The sequence below is a fragment of the Halichoerus grypus genome, chromosome 10 (assembly GCF_964656455.1).
Source record: "Halichoerus grypus chromosome 10, mHalGry1.hap1.1, whole genome shotgun sequence".
In the NCBI taxonomy this organism is placed as follows: Eukaryota; Metazoa; Chordata; class Mammalia; order Carnivora; family Phocidae; genus Halichoerus; species Halichoerus grypus.
The window spans coordinates 66,783,022-66,802,335 of record NC_135721.1 but is presented as its reverse complement, the minus strand read 5'-3'; positions in this window follow the sequence as shown (position 1 = coordinate 66,802,335).

Genomic DNA, 19,314 nt, shown 5'->3' with positions numbered 1-19,314 from the left:
CCTGAATAACTTCTGCCTTACTAACTTTAACAAGTGTCATAAGTATTTTTTTCTTTAACACCACTCTAAACCTCAAGTTGGTTTCTTATTTGTTTGTTTGTTTGCTTTTTTATCGTTAAAAGTAGGGAGCAAATGACTTTTTTTAATGACCCTTCCATATCTAACATGTATGATCTTTGTGTTAATTTTTAAATCACTTTATATGGAAGACCTTGGTAGGTATTCTTCATATTAGATTTAAAAAAAGAGAAAAAAGAAGCAGCTCATTCTAAAATAATGTCTAATCTCTGCTATGTTTATATGTTGTACTTTATACTTCAACAATGCTATAAAGCTGTTAGAATACTATATTGCAACTGAAAATGAACAGATCATCAAATTAAAAATTAAAAAAAAAACAAAACAAAACCTTTATTCCAAACCACACAGCTAGTAAATAACTCAAGATTTAACCTCAAGTCTCTCTCTGTTTCTATAACCCGTTATATATATCTCTGGCAAGTTTTCTTCATTTCCTATTAAAAAATCAGTGCCCAAGTTTAATATAAATGTGAAATATATGATATATTGAGTTCTAGATTATCTAGGACATCTTTCCCATCCCTCTTCCCCCACCCCCAGTCTTAAACCCAGGTTTACTTTTAGCAAAATGTATCTAAATTTTACCCCAGCGTCATATTCTAAATTGCTTCCCTAGCATTGTCATACTACAAACACTCTTTTGGACCCTACATTTAAGTGAAAATGCATATTTAGATAATTAAAATATTTTGACACAGTCAGAGGTGCCGAGATTGAAGAAGCAATTGCTAGGGGGACCGTAAAGTGTTATTTCCATTGGCTTTTTACATGTAACTCCATAGAAGCTGCATTTCACTCAACCAGTGATTAAAAACATGATATTATGAAAGCCAAATTAATGACTGCCTTCTACCATCCTGTGTTAAAGTCTGTTAATTGCTTTATTTTGAATCCCTGTAGTTTGGTTAATTGAGGTGATCAAAATTCTTTGAAAATCTTACTCTTGCCAAACTTGGCTTTTGATGAGTCATTTTGAAATAAGTTGGGTGCTGCTCTGTAACCCCAACAAATAGAGTCTTAGCCCACCAGGTGTCCCTGCATTGGAAGGCTTGGGAACTCCCAAGGTCCAGAGGCTGAATCTTAGGATGCTTCCCAGGAGAATCCTGGAATCAGAGTATAAAAATGTAATTTAATATTATGTAAAACTATACTTTTCAAAACTACCTCCTAAGACATTCTGAGAGTCATGATGCAATACTGATAGCCAATTCTAGTGTGCTTATGTTCCCAGATATCTGGGAATTCAGGCAAGGAAAAGAAATATACTTCACAAAAATATTGACTTGAAAAAACAAAAAAATTACCAGTTGATATATAAGGTCATCTGAAATTTGACTGAATGTAATTTTTAGTGATATTTATCACTTTAAAAAAATCATGTAAGTAAAATATAACATAAATGTGGGCATGGCAATGCTTAAAAAGTAGAGAACAAGTAGGAACCAATAAGGACAATTTCCAGATGATTTTAAGTTATGATTGAGCCCCAAACCCAAGTTCCAGGCAATATTTTTGCCCACAAAATAAAATGATAAACTATAACATTAAGTCATGACTTGGTAAGGATAATTCATTCATGGAGTAGAACAGTGTTTCTCAATATTTTCAAATATGAGACCCCCTTTAAGTATCAAAAATTTTGAGATAACCAAATGATAATTGTCACTGTTTGGGAAATATATTGATTCTTAATGGACTTTAAAAAATATGAGGAAACTACTATTAACAGTAGTAGTAAAAAAGTAGTAAATGCTGAGCAATAGTAAATGCTTTGGTGTTCATTACACTGTATCTATCTATCTATCTATGAAACGGAGTATATATTTCAGTAACTCTTTTTATTCAAGACTGTAGATAAAATTTGTTGCACAAACCACTTGAAATAAATCTATGACTCTCCAGAATTATTCTGCCCACTGTTTGGTATCTAATGTTGTGGAGAACACAGTTGAACTGGTTTCTAGCTTAACTTTTGAAAATAGTTATTTTTAGAACAAGCAAGTCAATTAACATCTTTGTGATATACTTTACTCTCTAGGTTTAATTTTCTTCCTTACCAAATTAAGAGTCTGGATTACAGGATTTTGAGAATCCTTCTAACATTTCCTTTTGAAACATTAATCCATTTTTATGATTTTTTTAAAAATGTTGAGAGATTTCTTGTTATTATGGTAGTGTTATGACATGTAAATTGAAGATTTGGATATTGACTCACATTCTTGGATTGATTCCTTCCTAGAACAAAATACATTTTGTTTCAATTATTTGTATATTTTAAGTAGAAATATTATTCGACCTGAGGTATCAAGAGCATTGCTTAAATATGGCATCATTGGTCACCTAATTTTTAAAAGAATATCCATTATTTTCTAAAAACTATCTCTGAAAACATAAAAATACCAGTAGCTTGATACAAGTCACTTCCTTTTCACTACCACAGTCTTCATTCCTATGCCTGAAATCTACCTTATCCTTCAGTTCTGTCAAAAATATCACTTGTTGGAACTCAGTCATGGCCTCTTAGCAGGAAACTTAAAAGGTTATGATAGTTCTCATCTTCTCTTTTGCACTGCAGAAATATCAGACATGGAATGGATTTTACTTCAAATGATTAAAAATGTGCTGTTTGATCTTGGTTGCAGATGGACTAATTCTGAGTTCCTAACAACAGAAAATATAACTTTGTAATTTCTCATTGCGTTTCAATACTGATTTTTTTTTAAAAAAATTATTTAAAATATATTTTATCAATGTCAATTGGGCCTTTTAGACAATACTAAATTTTAGGAAAATGTCATTTCAGTTAATGTTCAAGGATGCTTGAATTCCATAAAGAAATGCCAACTACTATTAGTAATGATAATAATAATACTGGATTGTACAGTGAAATTAGCACTGGAATGGAAGCCTAAATTATATTTCCAACTCTTATAGGAATTGAGAGTGCTATTTTTGGTTGGTCATTTAAGTTTTTCAGAGATGTCTGATCCTTTACATGCAGCGGGGGAGGCTGGTCCATGTCGTCTCTGGATGCAGTCCTGTAATTGAAAGAAAGGAAGGGACGGAGGAAGGAAATGAGTAGGTTGATAAAAATCATTCTTCATGGAGATATGTATTAAAATTAGATGTATCAGCAGAACCCCCTTCTTGTTTCTTCTACTTCTCCTTCCATGCCTACAATGCCAAATCAGCTCTCTTCTTTGTTTCTTTTGAACAAAGAATGTAAGGAACAAATTTCATCATTGTTTGAGAAATGTACTTCCTTAGGTTCTGCCCTTTTCTCCTTTGCTCTCCCTTAGCTCTTCTTTGGTTTGTTGGTTTATTTCAACCCCCCAGCCAGTTTCCCTTCTTTATTTCTTCCAACATAAATAGAAAGAGAACTTCTAAACACATATTCTTATGTTCTCTCTTCTCTCAAAATAAAAGAAGATCTAAAGGAGCAGGCTGGGTTGGTGAATGATGAGTGGTTATGCTCATCAACATGCACACTCGTGTGCCTCTTCAGCTCTTTGCACACTGAATGCTGCTCATCACAAGGGCATTGAATGAGCTCATGAAAGCCGATGGATGGAAGCTGGCAACATCAATCCCCTGGCTTCCAGCTCCCTCCTCTGTTGCAATGAGCCCCATTTTCCTGCTGCACTTGAGAGAATCAGTTATTATTGGCTAAAATTGCTCTTTGCTTCAGAGCTCACAAAACTGCCTTAGGAAAAAAAAAATGGTTTGATTGTTTTTCCCTTATATGCAGCTTTTGAAATAATCTGACATGATAGGTTTTTCTTTATCTACATTCTTTTTTTTGCGGTGGGGAAGAGCCAGTTAAAAGTATAAAATCTAGGGGCACCTGGGTGGCTCTGTCGGTTAAGCATCTGCCTTCAGCTCAGGTCTTGATCTCAGGGTCCTGGGATCGCGTCCCATATTGGTCTCCCTGCTCGGCGGAGAGTCTGCTTCTCCCTCTGCCCTCTGCGGCTCCCTCTGCTTGTGCATGTTCTCTCTCTCTGTCAAATAAATAAATAAAAATCTTTAAAAATATATATATATTTATATAATCTATATAGGTACTAGAAAGCTACGTGTTACTTAAAACATAAAGGAAAGAAACAAATAGAAAACAGAGCCTTCATAAATGCATTTATTAACAGCAGGAACCACCAGCCCTTAGAATCTGCCCATTAATGATGGGCACCGCATCCATGTTAAATACACAAAACAAAAGAAGACAAGAGGCCCTATGACCTGATTAAGTATTGTGGGTGAGAGAGTAGAGTAACATAAACAACAGTTCCATTTGATTGGAGGGGACCCTTTCCATCTGAAAAAGTCAAATATTTTAAAACATCTAAAACTTCCTTCTGGCACAAGGTTGCTTCATGAAAGATGCTGACTCATTTCTGTGAATGATGATAATCAAACTGCATTAGTCAGCCTGTTGGGTGACATTAATTCATATTCAAAAAAAAAAAAAGGAAGAAAGGAGAGAAGAGACGAAGAGACAAGAGAAAGCAAACCTGGAAGTGAAGGAAGGCTATAAGCCTGAGCCAGAGTAACTCAGAAGCGTGCAACACAGCCAGTATGTATGCTATTTCCAGATTTCTCATGCAAAACACAAGTTATGAAAATAGGATTTTATTCACCAGGATGAATATGCAGATTGTCAGAAAAGCAATAAGTGCATTGAAAGCCATTGCTATGGATGAAAGCTTCTAATCCAGCTCTCATATTTTTTACTGGGATTCGTTGACACCTAAATGAAAACCTATTCAATAGAAACTGTTAACATTTATGTATCCTGAAAAGCAAAAACATGGGCATTATAATCTTGATTCCTAAAGTAGTGTCTTTCCCTAAGGCGACGTAAGTCCAAAATAAATACACAAGAGAAAATCAGTACCAAAAACATTATGGTCTAGACATCTTTGACCTAATTCTTAAATGAATTGAACTTGGTTCATTTGTATTATTTATTCATCCATGTGTGCCATCAATATTCATTAGCCCTTACTTTGTGCGATGAATTCTTTTAGTGTTGAACAGTTGTATAATGCTGAATAAGATATGCCCCTGTCCTCTCTGAGCTTACATTCTATTGGGGATAGACAAAAAAATAAATAGTAAACAAATAAATAAAATTAGTCCATTAACTGCTGAGTTCTCAGTGCAGGAAAACACTCTAGGTACTTTACACGGAAGAGGTTTAAAACAGAAATTAATAGAAGTACCATGCAAAATAGGTTGATAGACTGAAAAAAATGAAAATCAGAGGCTTACTACTGGTGTTCTTATGTTCCATAGCACTCCAGGATTGTTCAGCTGCACTCAGAAGCTAGTTTTGCCCCACTATTGCCTCTGACATTCATAAAACTATAGAGTATACACTGAAACACAAAGTTCAATCTTTTCAGTAATGTCTTGGTATTCTCATCTCTACAAACTTGCTTATCAACAAAAGCAGCAAGAAAATAGCATGTACCTGATTTCTATTTCCCAAATATCAAAAAACACTTAGTTTCCCCCAGAATCCTAGTGCAAAGCAGTCTAAGAAGTACAGATCTCAGCTTACCAGTATAGGAAGGCAACCTAGGGGTGTGGCAGGGTTTGCAGGGTTTGCAGGTTCTTGTCTCGCAGAGTTGAAGAATGAGTCTTGTGGACACAAAAGTGTGGAGTAATAGTTTATTAAGTGAAGGTGGGAATGGAAAGAAAGCTCTCTAAAATGAGAGGGGTCCCTTTGTGGTTGCCAGATGTTGTAGTTTTGGAATGTTGGTGAGGTCCAGAGCCGATGGCCAAGAAAGTATTCTTTAGACATCTTTGGTGCAAAAAGGTGATTTTATTAAAGCAGGGGGACAGGACCCATAGGCAGAAAGAACTGCACTGGGGTCATGAGGAGTGGCCCATTATATACTTCGAAGTTGGGAGGGGTTTAGGGATAGTGCGAGTCACTAAGGAGTTTTGGAAGCAAGGTTTCCAGGACCTTGATGGGGCTAGCTATTGTTGGGAAAAGGTCATTTAACACTGTCTAATAAAACCTTCATCGTGAGACCCTTCCGATGTATATCACTGGGTCACATGCTTGGGGGTTAATTACCAACATGTATCTTGGAGGGTAGAGATAAAGGAAGTTTCTAAAGGAATTTTTTTTTTTATTTTTTTTTTTTAAAGATTTTATTTATTTATTTGAGAGAGAGAGAATGAGAGAGAGAGCACATGAGAGGGGGGAGGGTCAGAGGGAGAAGCAGACTCCCTGCCGAGCAGGGAGCCCGATGTGGGACTCGATCCAGGGACTCCAGGATCATGACCTGAGCCGAAGGCAGTCGCTCAACCAACTGAGCCACCCAGGCGCCCCAAAAGGAATTTTTATGTTAAAGTAGACCTACAAAATCCTGGGGTCAGGCTAAGATTGAATTTTGCCTTTAGCAAAGTGTCAACATCCAAGCATTTGAGTCCCTTGGGGACTGTCACTCTGCCTGTTTCAGGGACTTGTCAATGGGCTGTAAGTAGTTAGGAAATTTAATAATTTTTCTTCTGCCTTTGTTTTCCACATCAGAAGGAGGGCAGATTAGAGGCTAAATGGACCATGACACAGAATTCCTTGCATTGCAGGTAGAAATAAATGGTATAAGGAAGTAACTTGAGTGATGTGATAGAGAACAAAATGTCAGTGTTAGGAGATTACTATGAAAGACTGGTCAGAGCAGGTTCTTTAAGAAACTGATATTTAGTCAGAGAGCTGAAAAATGGTGCTAATGTTAGTCATTTGAATGGCTGGTGAAATAACTGCAAAATAACGAGCAAGTGCTGAGATACTGTGTTGGGAAGGGCATACCTGAGGAAGAGGAAGAAGCTAAGTGCGGCTCACATGCAGTGAAGTAGGAAAGTGAGGCCTGAAAGTATCAAAGGAGGAGGGAAGGGCAGGTAGAAGTAAAATCGTGCTGGACCTGAGCCGTAATAGAGCAATGGAGAACTATTGAAAACTTTCAAGCAGGATAAGAAAATGATCTGGTTTACATTCTAAATATACAACTGACTATAAGTGCTACTTAGACCATGCAATTGAGATGGTTCAATAACTGAGACTGGAAAACAAATTAGGGGCTCATGTGATAGTCTGCTCTGCCTGACACTGAGACATATTGTAGGTCAACTAGAGGAAAACAATGGTATTCAAGGCGTAGCACAGAGTGGGACTGACAGAAAATGATGAGGTACTCCATGGGGTGAGGCAGAAGTGTTGGAAAGAGAGGATCAAAGAATGGATTGTAAAAATGTACTCTACTTTCCAGTCTGTTCCACATTGTTGCTTCTGACCTTTTGGCCCCCCTTTTTTTTTCTGCACTCACCTCTTGAACCTGCAGCTGATGTCTCTCCTTTCATTCTGACTTTGGCTCTCCTTCAGGACTGCAATTATACTTACTCTTTGGACTGAGACTGCTTCTAATGCATTACAGTAACAACCTAGTTTAGTCCAGTCTTATCCACCCATCATGTTAACCCCTGGGAGCAACCACTTTACCCAAATGATTTGCATTTGAAAGCTGATGACTTTGGGGGGAAATGGCATATTTTATTTTATTTTATTTTATTTTAATATTTTATTTATTTATTTGACAGAGACAGAGATAGCGAGAGCAGGAACACAAGCAGAGGGAGTGGGAGTGGGAGAAGCAGGCTTCCCGCTGAGCAGGGAGCCCGATGCGGGGCTCAATCCCAGGACCCCGGGATCATGACCTGAGCCGAAGGCAGATGCTTAACAACTGAGCCTCCCAGGCGCCCCAATGTGATGGCATATTTTAAAAGACTTTTCTCTGTTTCCTAATTCTTAAAGAGCATAGATTTCAAAAATAAGTAAAATGATTCCTAAACCATTTGTTCAGTAAATGTTTTGTTCTATAAGATACTTGACCAATGAATGCATTGCCCTAGGGTTACTTGATATGGAAGTGGGTGACCAAGGACTTTTGCCCTCCTTTCCCCAGACTGACAACAAAAATGTTTACATCCACTATGTCAAATATCACTGCTCAATTCACTGGAGGGAAAGGACATGTGTATAGTTTGAATATAGCAGAATTTGAGAAATTTTCATTGGTTAGTCAGTTATAGTTTGTTGGCCAGGCTATGGCAAAAGAAGAACTTGAGAAAACACTGACAGGAAAGACATGAGGCTCCAGGTCACTGAAAATGCTCTTAGATGACAGAATAAATCACAGGCACAAGCAAACACTGCAGAAATAAAGGTAATAACAAAGTTGAGAAAAACAGATGTTATGTTGACCTCAGTTCATCGGAATCAAATAACTAATTTGCTTACCATCGTCTAGTACTTTCAAATGGTCCCTGAGGAAGCCAGGAGTGGCAGTGAATATGTAAACCAGGTACTTCCAGATTTTAGTGAGGTACAGTTTGGGAGAACAAAAGCAGTCCCCGTTGGAATGCAAAGAAGACAATGCTGCAATAACATTAGCATAATGTATGGTCCCAGCTGACAGTATTCCTAGGCAGCTAACTAAAATATGGGGAAATAACCATGTTCACTTTCTCTCCATTTCACTGCTTGATTGAAACACATAGCCATTGATAACTCAGCTGACAGGCAGGAGGGACCTTCCAGCACAGTGGGGAAGGGCTGAAGCATTGTCAGTAATGCATGCACTTCAGCAGTCAGAAGCTCAGGTCCTGAGCTAATATGCTTTCAGGTCTAGATCCTCACACACCTAGAGAAAGTTCAAGTAGCTAATCATAGTCTTCAGTCCTAAAAATCAAATTAAGTTACTTGGTTGAAGGCTGGAAGTCGAATGCCTAGGCTTATGTAATCTTGGTCCTATTCCTTTTAACTTCTGAGTCTCAATTTCCTGTTTTGTAAAACTTACAAATATAAATATACATATAATCTAATTCAATGAAGAAAAGATTAAATTATGTAGCATACATAAAAGTTCTTCCTTTATCATAGGCATTTGGCAAATTTTAGATTTTTTTCTGTCTTTGGAGCAAACACAAGTTGGTTACGGAGCATGCGTTTTAGAGTTAAAACCACCCGCTCAGTAGGGGTCAGAACATAGACAAACTATTGAAAGTATTTAGCCTCAGTCTCTTGAGAAATAATTACAATTTCTGGTTATTATATGATATTATATTATATGATATGATACAGAGATATTTTAAGAATTAGATAAGCTGATCTATTTCAGACACTTAGCATTATACCTGAGTAAACATTCAATAAATTGCTATTAGAGGACTGACTGACTGAATGAATGAATGATATTAATATTTCAACTGGAATTGAAATACTAGCTATTTGGATCATTTTGATCAATTCACCCCAATAAATGTATATTGTCATCTCTGAGCCTCAATTTTTTCATCTGTAAAATGCAGGATTTAGATTAGATGAGCAATTCTCACTCACATGTGAAAGAACCATCCAGAGACTTTGTTAAAAAATAAGATTCCTGAGCCCCATGTGAAAAAAATCTTTATTAAGTCTATGGTGAGGCCCAGTAATCATACTTTAAAAAACATCCCAGTTGCTTATGGTACAGGTGGACCAAAACCAAATATTTTAAAAATAAAAATCCGAACTAAGCTATCTCCTGGTTCTAAAATTCTCTCCTTTATTTTCATCCCCACAAATTATTTCAAAAAAGGCTTTCTGCTGGGCACCTGGGTGGCTCAGTTGGTTAAGCAACTGCCTTCGGCTCAGGTCATGATCCTGGAGTCCCAGGATCGAGTCCCGCATCGGGCTCCCTGCTCGGCAGGGAGTCTGCTTCTCCCTCTGACCCTCCCTCCTCCATCTCGTGCTCTCTCTCTTTCTCTCATTCTCTCTCTCAAATAAATAAATAAAATCTTTAAAAAAAAGGCTTTCTGCTATAATTTGAGATTATTTCTTCATTCCTAAAATCACCCCCTTAGCATATACCTATGTATGTATGTATGTGTATATGTACACACACACACACACACACACACACACAAACACACACTCAGCTGAATACTGCCATAGAAATTCCACTCTGAGATCTGTGTTACCAATTGAAATAATAGATTTTGAAAGATGGGAGAAAAACTATGATGTAGTCTGCCGTATTATAAAATTCCTCTGCTAGTTTAACCAGTTTAGATAAGAAACCTGTTTCAAAGTGTCTAAATTATGTTCTCAGTCACAAAACAGAACTGAGACTAAAACAAAAATCTCTAGACAACTAACATCATTATAGTTATCTACCTTCCAGAATACAAATTCTCTAAATCTCTAAAGAGTTTGTGAGCAACCGTCTGCTTGAGAGCATGTATACTCATCTTTGTGTCTCCAGAACCAGTTCAGGTTTGTGGTTGGAGCGAAGAAATGTAACTTCAGGAATATTTCTCATTCCTTTTATATATCTTCAAATTTCTTCCAAGGAAAGGTAGACACCTGGTAATCTTAAATTAAAGCCAAAGCACAGAGACAGCTGGAAGTAAACACCAATCACCTCACAAACAAAGCATAAAGAATTCCATCACTCTAACAGCAGAACTGCTTCCCTCCTGTACATTTTTCTGTGGAGGCATTTCATGAATAAATCTTGCCTCTTGGAGTAGCATGTTCCATTAGCTGGTGAGGTTGAGGAATGAGAGGAGTCGGTGCTGTGTGAAGAGAGGCTCAGTTCACACAGCCTCGGGACTGGAACCTTCTCAGTCTTTCTTAATGGAGACTTTTGGGAAAAGTGCCTTCCCTTTATATAGAAACAGGAGTGCATTCCATTTCCCCTGTGGTTTTGACTCTAGAAATAATGGGAAGAAACAGAAAAACTAGACATTAAAATATGTTTATGTGGTAGTATGAAAAAGGAATGTCAGGTTCTCTGATCCAGGTCTTGTGGTAAATTCAGGGTAATCTCTAGCCTCCACAGCTATTGGAGGCAAAGTTTTAACCTGAAGTCAGTAACAACAGATGAATAAATAACACAGACTCACACATGAAAGTACACATCCTTAGAATATAAATGTGTGATGGTCATGAGAATGTGCCTGTCAAATCTCCGACTGCAGGAAGTATAACTGACCACTCCAGTGGCAGCCTCTAAAATCTGTGGCAATTTTGATCAGACGCCACATTTCCCAGACTGCTCTCTACCAATGACTGGTTGTGGCTGAGATGCTAATGCAGCCTGTTCCTGGAGGAGGTGGTCTCCTTTCATGGGTGACATTGGCTCAAGAATTCACTGGGGGCCTTGCCAAATTTCCTTAGAACTGCTGTGCTTCCATCCAAACTTTCTTCCTCCTTTCTCTCTTTCTCTTCATTCTGGGTTAGACTTGTAAGATGGTCTGATGGCTCTCAGCTTCTCCTGACTCCCACCCCCATTTTAGCTCTCAGATTTTTTCCATAATAAGTTTCTTGATATTTATTTTTTCTATACTGTTTCCTAATTATCAGGAACCTATACTAACATAAAACATTTCTGTATATTTTTTAAATTAAATCTCTCATTAATTTATTAATTAGATATGTAAGATTTAAATAGCCAGAATAACAGTGAGGTTTTAATGGGGAAAAGGACAAAGAAGTTTGATTTTTGTTCTAAGCATTAGATCTGCCTACTCTGTACAAATAATACTTAAAGCTGCCCGTATCTAGCCCAGCTTCTCATAAGGGTACTGTGGAATTAGGAGGTAATATTCAGGTTAATAATAAGGATTACTTTTGGTTACTTTTATCTCAGTACATGTAAGTCTCTCCAGTTACCCTAAGGAAAAATATCAAAAAGATTTATTTCAATGGAGTCACCATAAAGATGATACTCTTTGTCTAGTGTGTTGTTTCAGTGAGTATGAGACTAATTGGTAAGCATCTTTTGATTGATTAGTGATGTTTGACAAGACAGTTCTGAAGGGAGGCTGCAGTGGTGTTAGAAAGCTGATTGAGCATTTGAGCGTTTGGAGTCTTGAGTCCTGGACAAATATCATCACTACTTCATTCTTTTTAAATATTTGAGTAAAATATAAATATTCTTTGAAATGAAATATTAAACAGGACCCTTGAAAGCAAGATAATTATGGTTAATATTAGGACCAGTCTTCTTTAGAGTCCCTGACTCAGCTCCTGATCTACTTCCTCACCACTGTAAGTCCCCCTGGAGAGAACTAAAAACCAACACATGAATTAGGATTTACCACTCTCTAACACCGGATTATTCCCCCCATCATTATAAAAAGCAAATTCATGTATCCAACATTACAAATTATGAAAGAGCATAGCATCTGCTGAAAGTCTTTTTATCATAAAAACTACATTCTGAACTTCTAATTTCATCTTTCCTCATGATGAAAAGTGTATCTGGTTTGCAGAGGGTACGTATATGTAGAAAACCATCTGACAGGGGGCATGTCTGACACACAATGGTACTCAACTGTGGACCCACTCTGAACACCTGTGATACTTTAGTTTAAAACACAGATGACCCATTCCCTCCCCAAATCCACTGAATGAGGATATCCAAAGTTCGAGACCAGAGATGCTGTGTCAAAACAAAGAAAAATGAAATCCCAAAAGTGATTTTGCTGGACAGCCAAATTTGAGAACAGTATTACCAATAGAGGTATCCCGTGGATCTAAACTATCCGGGTTGGTGGCCACTCTCAATCAATTTCTAATTAAAATCCCTAAGAAGTATTAGAATATTTGATTAAAAATATATTTTATTGAAATATTTTGTTAGTGTAATGGGTTCTTGAATCCAGTTAACCTATAATTTTTCTCATCTATAGAATAGGGAAAATAAAAATACTCTTTCCTGTATGATTTTTATGAGACCTAGTTCTTTGGAATAGAAAGCTTAAATGTTTATGAAGCTGGTTTTTTAAAAGCATTAGTCACCAGTATAATATAATACATGCTATGTATGAACTGGCTGTCCCCTAGCCAAGGTCAGTGCTCCACCTGAACACCATATCCTTCACCTTCTTGACTACTCAAGGACATCATTCAGGTAATTCTTTCATCTCTAACCTGTATTATCGTTGTTACTTTTTAAAAAAATTTCAGTATAGTTTACAGTGTTATGTTTCAGATGTACAATATAGTGATTCAATAATACTATCCATTATTCAGTGCTTATCATGATAAATGTACTCTTAATCCCTTTTACCTATTTTACCTTTCTCCCCACCCGCCTATCTCTGGTAACCACCAGTTTTTTCTCTATATTTGAGAGTCAAGTTTTTTTGTTTCTTTATTATTTGTACATTTGTTTGGTTTCTTAAGTTCGACATATGAGTGAGATCATATGGTATTTGTCTTTCTCTGACTTATTTCATTTGGCCTAATAGCCTCTAGATCCATCCATGTTGTTGCAGATGGCAAGATTTCTTTCTTTTTATGGCTGAGTAATATTGCATTGTATATATTATCTCTTCTTCTTTACCCAGTCATCTATCAATAGATATTTAGGTTGCATCCATAATCTGGCTATTGTAAACAATGCTACAAAAAAACATAGGGGTGCATATATTTTTTTAATTGGTGTTTTCATATCCTTTGGGTGAATACCCTATGGTGAAATTACTGTAGTGGTAATTCTATTTTAATTTTTTAAGCAACCTCCATACTGTCTTCCACAGTGGCTGCACCAGTTTGCATTTCTACCAACAATGCACGAGGGTTCCTTTTTCTCCACATCCTTGCCAACACCTGTTGTTTCTTGTGTTGTTGATTTTAGCTCTCCTGACAGGTGTGAGGTGATATCACCTGATGATGAGTGGCATTGAACATCTTTCCATGTGTCTGTTTGCCATCTGTATGTCTACCTTGGAAAAATATCTGTTCATGCCTTCTGCCCATTTTTAAATGGGTTATGTGTTTTTGTGTGTTGAGTTGTATAAGTTCTTTATATATTTTGAATACTAACCCCTTATAGGATAAATCATTTACAGATATCTTCCCCCATTCATAGGTTGTCTTTTTGTTTTGTTGTTTTATTTGCTGTGCAGAAGCTTATTTTGATGCAGTCCCAATAGTTTATTTTTGCTTTTGCTTCCCTTGCCTTAGGATACATATCTAGAAAAATGTTGCTATGGCTGATGTTAGAGAAATTATTGCCTGTGCTCTCTTTTGGATTTTTATGGTTTCAGGTCTCACATTTAGGTCCATTTTGAGTTTATTTTTGTATGTGGTATAAGAAAGTGATTGAGTTTCATTCTTTTGAATGTAGCCTTCCAGTTTTCCAACATTTGTTAAAGAGACAGTCTTTTTTCCATTGCATATTCTTGCCTCTGTCATAGATTAATTGACCATACAATCATGGATTTATTTCTGGGTTCTCTATTCTGTTCTATTAATCTATGTGTCCATTTTGTGCCAGTACCACACAGTTTTGATTATTATAGTTTGTAGTATATCTTTTTTTTTTTTTAAGATTTTATTTATTTATTTGACAGAGAGAGACACAGCCAGAGAGGGAACACAAGCAGGGGGAGTGGGAGAGGGAGAAGCAGGCTCCCCGCAGAGCAGGGAGCCCGATGCAGGGCTCGATCCCAGGACCCTGGGATCATGACCCGAGCCGAAGGCAGTCGCTTAACCGACTGAGCCACCCAGGCACCCTAGTTTGTAGTATATCTTGAAACCAGTTTTGTTTTTCTTTTTCAAGACTGCTTTGGCTTTTCTGTATCTTTTGTGGTTCTATACAGATTTTAGGATTGTTCTAGTTCTGTGGAAAATGCTGTTGGCATTTTGATAGGGATTGTGTTAAATCTGTAGATTGCTTTGGTTAGTATGGACATTTTAATCATATTTGTTCTCCTAATCGATGAGCATGGAATGTCTTTCCATTTCTTTGTATTATCTTCAATTTTTTTCATCAATGTTTTATAATCAGAATACAGGTCTTTCATCTCCTTGGTTAAGTCTATTCCTAGGCATTTTATTCTTTTTAGTGCAATTGTAAATGGGCTTATTTTCTTAATTTCTTTTCTGCTACATCATTGTTAGTGTATAGAAATGAAATAGATCTCTATATATTGACTTTGTATTCTGCAATCTTACTGAGTTCATTTATCACTTCTAGTGGTTTTTGGTTGAGTCTTTAGGGATTTCTTTTTTTTTTTTTTTTAAAGATTTTTTTTAATTTTTTTGAGAGAGAGAGAGTGAGAGAGAGCATGAGAGGGGAGAGGGGAGAGGGAGAAGCAGACTCCCCACTGAGCGGGGAGCCCGATGTGGGACCCGATCCTGGGACTCCAGGATCATGACCTGAGCTGAAGGCAGTCGCTTAACCAACTGAGCCACCCAGGCGCCCTTTAGGGATTTCTATATATAGTATCATGTCATCTGCAAATCCTGAAAATTTTACTTCTTTACCAATTCGGATGCCGTTTATTTCTTTTTGTTGTCTGAGTGATGTGGCTAGAACTTCCAGTACTACGTTAAATAAAAGTGGTGAGAGTGAACATCCTTGTGTTTTTCCTCATCTTAGGAGAAAAGCTCTCAGTTTTTCAGCATTAAATATGGTATTAGCTGTGCTTTTTTCACATATGGCCTTTATTATGTTGAGGTATGTTCTCCTGCTCTTCAAAGTAGTGGCCTTATGAAGAAGAGGTCCTATAGCGTCCTGCAGTGCACTGTCTTCTGTTCACCAGAACCTGCTTCAAGAGTGTCTCCTATGTGTGTTGCATGCAACCTACTCTTGTGGTTGAGCCAAGTTTGCCTTCAGTCCAATCATCTGCGATGGTTCTCTTTGCCCATTGTGGGCAGGGTTTGGTCCCTGTGTTGTTAATGGGCCAGTCTGGGGCCGCTTTGGGCTTGAGTCGGGTAAGAAAAGGTGTTTTCCAGAGCTGCGGTCACACCAAACTGAAGGGCACTTTCCCTGTGTTGTCCTCTGAGAAGCCTTTATTGGAGGGTGGGGCCTTCAGTCAGACCAGATGTCTGCTGGTGTGTGTGGTTTTCTTCCCTTCTCCCTAGGGCAAGAGTCATTTTGGAATGGTGCTGGCCCCTGTCTGGGCTGCTTGCACACTGCTATGCTTGTGGAGCCACTTTGGATGTACTCTTGCTGAGGGAGTGTGGATGGGTTGGGTCCATAGGAGGATATGGGGACAGGTGTGCTGTTAGCAAGTTGTGCACAGTTCTGCTGCGGGAGGGGACCTGTATCCTTTTTGGAAAACTCCTGTAGAGTCTGGTTGGGCAGGGTGAGTCCACAAAAGAATATCAGGGCAGGGCACACTGTTAGCAAGCTAGACTGAGAGTATTCCTACTATGCTGTTTCCCACTGGTGTCCATCTATCTAGGCTGGGGACCCAGGAAGGACACAGCTCCTGCCAGCTCTTTTGTTCTTGGAGAAGTTTCCCAAAGATCTCTGCCCTTCCAGCATGTCTGAGAATAGTAAACAAATCCTCCTCCCATATACTCTAGGCATTCATTAAATTTCTTTTGCTGTATCTCAGCAGGGCTATTCTTTTGCTGTATTTTTAAGGATGGGGACTCAGTTTCTTCTTGCCCTCCAGCTCTCCCAGAGGGAAGCTGATTTTTAAAATAGGGTACTTGGGTGGCTCAGTCAGTTAAGTCTGCATTCAGCTCAGGTCATGATCCCAGGGTTCTGGGATCGAGCCCCTCGTCTGGCTCTCTGCTCAGCAGGAGAGTCTGCTTCTCCCTTTCCCTCTGCCCCTACTGCTGCTCATGCTCTCTCTCTTGCTCACTCTCTCCCTCAAATAAATAAATAAAATCTTTAAAAAAATTAAGTTCCAGGTGTCAAGCCCCAATGATTGTAAGAATTCTTGAAGTTAACCCCTTCTGGTTTTCAAAGCCAAATATTATGGGGATTCATCTTCCTAGTACAGGGTCCCCATGCCTTGGGCACCTGGTGTGGGGTCTGCTCCTCTCCTTTCTCTATGTCCATGGTGTCCCTCCCCTGGGCAGTCCTCTGGGTCAGTTTGGCTCCTGATTACATCTGCACCCTTCCTACCCTCCTTGATGTGGCCTCTTCTATACATTTAGCTGTTCTGCCACTCTGCGTCATTTTCTTGGTGATTTACACTGATGTGGGTGTTATGTAGGTGTATCTGTGAGACAATCCATTCCTCCTACTCTGCCATCTTCCTTGGAAGTCCTATTAATTTCTTTATTGGATTATTCCCATGAGCATACAAATTTGCTGTGATACTTCTTTAATGAATTCTCTTGACTACATATCCTTTTTCAGCTACCACCCTATTTCCTGCTTCCCTTAACAGCAAAATTCTTATATATAGTTATCTACATTTTTATCTCTTCCTGATGCCTCATACCTAATACTGCATCAAACTGCTCATCTCCACACTGGAAAAACTGCTCATCTCCACAAGTCCTGTGACCTGTCCTAATAGAAACACAGTTGTTCACTTTCCTTGAAACATCTTCTCTTGATTCTAGGTCACAACAGTCCTGGTTCCTTCCTTGCCATACTGACCACTCCTTCTTAACCCCCTTTACTTGTTCTTACTTCTTCAAACTTTAAATGCTAAAAATCTTCAGAGTTTATTACATGGCCCTTCCTCTCTTCTATTTCTTTGCATGGAGGTCTCATCTAGGCTCATGGCGTTTTTGCAGATGACTTGCAAATTAATAACCCTAACCACCACTACCTCAGCAAAAGCCACTTCTATATTTCCTGTGATTATAAGAACAGCCCTTTAACTGGTTCTGCTTCTGCCTCTTCCCCTCCTCTCACCTCTCCTCCATATGCCACTACATTCTCAATACAGGAGATACAGTAATTTTTTAAATGTATTATCACTTCTCTCACAGAAGCTTCTGAAGGCTTCCCATCTCACTCAGAAAAAAATTAATTTTTATGATACCCCACAAGGTCACTTCTTCACCTTACCTATTTGGACTCATTTTCTACTCTTTCCACTTTGCACACTTTGGTCCAGCCACATTGTCCTCACTGAATATATTCTTGATTTAGGGCCATTTCTGTTACTATTTCTTCTGCCTGGAGGGCAGTTCCTCAAATATTTACTCACCTTGCTAAGTTTCTGCTCAAAATTTACTTTCATAATAAACTCAAATCTGACCATTTTGTCTTTTGGACAAAATGTACCTGCTGATTAGCAACCACTTTACCTATTATTCTCTTAATTTTTGTTCAGAGCACTTTTCATTTTTTGACATTACCCATTCAAATATATTACCTCTGAATAATCCAGGTGTAATTGTCTGTTTTGTTTATTGTTGTATCCCCAGAACCTAGAAAGTTGTATAGTTGGTAACCCATAAATACTTGTTGACTAAATAAATACTGCAATACAATATAATGTTTAAATTCAATGATAAAGTAGGTTTGTTTGATGTATCTACCTATGATGGTGATTTTTAGTCTGATAGTAAGATGTACTACTTGACTCTAATTCAGTGTTACAATAGGTACACATATATTTTTAAAACAAATATTCTAAAAGTATCAATGCCTTGATTTCTTCTGACCAAAATGTAACACATTTTGGAATTTCAAATAACATTAAAGAAGGTAAGACCTTTTGTTCTAAAGGAAGATTGGCATAAAAGGTTGAAAATAATGTTCACGTAACAAATCAGATTTCTTCAACTTTTTAAAAAGTAGTTTAGTGGGGTGCCTGAGTGGCTCAGTTGGATAAGCATCTAACTCTTGATTTTGGCTCAGGTCATGATCTCAGAGTCCCAAGATCAAGCCCCTCATCAGGCTTTGCACAGGCATAGAGCCTGCCTAAGATTCTCTCTCTCCCTCTTCCCCTCCCTCCCCCCGCTTTCTCTCTCAATAAAAAATAAATAAATAATAAAAATAAAAAGTAGATTAGTAATTCCCCTCGACTTATAAGTCTGATATGAAAGATCTTTTTCTTTTAAAATAACAGTGAAATTTTGAAAAGAAAAAGGAAAATGGAAAATGAAAGGAGTGGTTCTGGTATGTATGAGTTGGTGATACTACGTAGTGTAACTTTAAACTGACTACTGGTTTCATGCCTAAAGTATAAAGAGAGGTTATGTAGGTAAACCACCATCATTGTTCTTTAAATGCTATGTACTTTTCCTACAACATATGTGGTATCATATATAATGATGTCACTCTGCTATCTTCAGTAATTAACAAAAATAAATCCAGAAGTAAATTATGATGAGACTATTGTCAAAATATGGAGTTTCTTATGAGTAATACATTTAAAAATGGGGGGAAATTTTATAAATTGCATTCATAAATTAAATAAATTATGTATTTTACCTCATGGTAATAGATATAAATATTTATTACCCTA